Raw genomic sequence first — 3,054 nt, 5'->3', positions numbered from 1 at the left:
ACGAATTACACACTACAAAATGTTAGTTTTAGATGTACAGTCGTGCTCAAAAGTATCCGAACGACCTGAATTGCATTTCGCCTGATTCGCATGCAACCCACACAACGCAGCTGTCTAGCAGGTCCTCTAATCGCTCCTTGGTACAGTCGTTTGACTATCGAAAATGGTCCCAACAAGTCACCACTAGAAAACACTACTCTGTATCGCAATAACTAAAGATGTAAAGTAATATTACGATACTACAAATATCAGGGAACACCTCATCACAGATAAGACTGTCCTTAAGGTTTGTAAGCTCACATTTATTACAATAAATGACATACGTGAAATGTTACTACTCTCATTATTACGTCAGATAGGTAATGCACGTAGTAAGCTCGTCGTATTCATGATTTCCTCTTCAAGGTAACATATCGTACTTATTATTCAACACAAAATGACATTAAAAATTTAAGTTATTCGCGAGCAGCTAGTTGATAATATGTATGAACTCCAAATGACACGACGAACCGTCTCGTTCTGCATATGAATTCAAACCCAGGTAATGGAGACTAAGCAAAGATTTCGTGACTGACGGAAAATAACAGTCATTCCTGATTAGGCATACAGAGAGTGAAATACCTCGATTTTTGACAGTATCAGTTAGCAAATATCAACTTTAAATTACATAAAGCAAACATTTTTAACGGACGCGAATTCCTACCCAGCACCTATTGTCCCTGTTAACGACATACTAGAGATGTTAAATAGTGCTTCTTAACAAGCTACTTGTTTTAAATGCAGTGAGGTAAAGCTTTGTGTTGGATAGGGATTCGAACCCAGAACCTATTCGGATAGATATCGAAGCACAAACAACTGTGACATATCGCATTTTCTCGGCAGTAGCTAGATGTTTTAACTGAAATGACGAGACGAAACATTAATTTTTTCCTTCCCAAGACTCCAACCCGGCACCTATCGCTGTTTTAAGCTAGAGAAAACGAACGTTACATATGGGTTTGTTGCACCAGCAGCGACATGTGAGCATGTTTGAACTAGAAATAATATGACGAAGAGTTCAGTGCTGACTGGGAATAGAGCCCCACACATATCGTTGTTGACTACACACAAAGAGACGTCAGCTACCGAATTTTTCTCCACCAGCAGCTCGGAATAACATCTTGAACTTACAATGATCTCGCAAATAGTTCTGTGTCTCACTGGGTGTCAAAAACGTCAAATATCGTTAGTGTTGACAACGAATGAAAATATATTAAACATCGAAATTATTATCCACTAGCAGATAGGCGTTTTCATGGTTGAGCTTGATAACACGTAATAAAATCTTTAGTGGCGGGCCAGGATTCGAACCCATTCACGCGCAATATGTGGAGATGCTGAGGAATCTGCAGTTTCGAACAAACAACAAATTGTAGCCGAGCTGTATTGTCACGAAGGGAACAAATTCCGCGTTAAGGGCGGTCTTAGTTGCATTCCCAGTTCAGAACCAATTTTATCGACGTACAGATGCTCAGATAAAAGATGGAATAAGTGTCCTGTGAGCCTACATAGCGTTTGTTTCGTCACTAGAAATAAATAACTAGTATAAGAAAGGTTACTGGTGATAGAGTTTCTACATGTCGCCACTCCAGACTTTATTGTGGCTCAACCTAACGTCTACTTGGTAGAGAACGAATATCATTTTTAATGTTAATTTCAGACCGCAATGCCCTTATATCTTCTTCACTTGGGGTAGCCAGAAAATAATGGAATCTCTCTCTCCCTATCTAAACTCCCTCACCGATGTTGGAGCCGAACCCAGACCATAGCCGGCCGCGGTGGCCGAGCGGTTCTAGGCGCTTCAGTCCGGAACCGCGCTGCTGCTACGGTTGCAGGTTCGAATCCTGCCTCGGGCATGGATGTGTGTGATGTCCTTAAGTTAGTTAGGTTTAAGTAGTTCTAATTTCTAGGGGACTGATGACCTCAGATGTTAAGTCCCGTAGTGCTCAGAGCCATTTGAACCAATTGAACCCAGACCATAGATATATGAACCTAACATCAGCCCAACAAACCACCAAATCCTCTTCTCAGTGGCTCATTTTTCTATCATAACGCCGTTGTGCCACACTGGCTGAGAATTCTAAGACACAGGCTCCTTGTATCAATTTGCAGCATGTTCAGTAAATTAATTTACTTGGTTGACCGAATGACCATGAAGTAGCTGCCTCGGCTACCCAGTGCATACATTCAACTTTATTTTGTAATCACCAAAATAAAATCACGTAACTGCCACCAACACAGAACTGCCAACAGTGTAGGATGCAGAAATGTAAGTAGGAAGTGTTCCTTTCCACTTGAGCTACTCTATTGCGCTATCTGTTTATTGAAAACGTCGTGCAGTGCAGAAGAAAAGGTATAACTGTATGTCTCTCATAAGTATTGACCTGGCCATGTGCATTATTCCACAGTGCTGTGGAATGAAGAAGTTCTGGAGGAATTGTTGTTCACTTCTGGAGCTGTTATAGCTACGTGTCAGCTAGTAGCGAAATGGTAAGTATTGCGCCCGGTAGATTAGGTGTTGCGAGTTCGCGTACATTCACTGTTATATTTTTTAAAACGCAGTTCTGTTGTCTGCTAAAGTTATCAATCTAATGGAACTTGTAATATAACTCCCTTCACTTCTCAACCCAAAATAGTCGTATGTGGAAAAAGGGCTAACTTCTGCGACATTTTGCTCATTTCAGGTTTAACAGACAGCCAGACAATAGATGCATCTCGAAACTTTTGTATTATGTATAGGTAGAGCGCATCGTGCGAAAATACGTCGGAAAAGTATTTTTTGCATTAGCTGTCGTCTGGTAGTGGCATTTCATTCTTCTTCAACCCTTGTTTGAGAGCTTTAACTCAGAACTAGTTTCCTACATGCATGTAATCAATTAACTGCATGTGCAATTTCAGACTGTTATAGATAACATCAGAGAATTCGCATATATCGTTGATGATTAATTTCTCTCTCATGTTTACAATTTTTTTAACAACATTAAAGGAAACCTTACGAAAATTGTGAACTGCATT

Source organism: Schistocerca nitens, chromosome 3, assembly GCF_023898315.1.
Source record: "Schistocerca nitens isolate TAMUIC-IGC-003100 chromosome 3, iqSchNite1.1, whole genome shotgun sequence".
Lineage (NCBI taxonomy): Eukaryota > Metazoa > Arthropoda > Insecta > Orthoptera > Acrididae > Schistocerca > Schistocerca nitens.
This window is presented reverse-complemented; position numbering follows the sequence as displayed.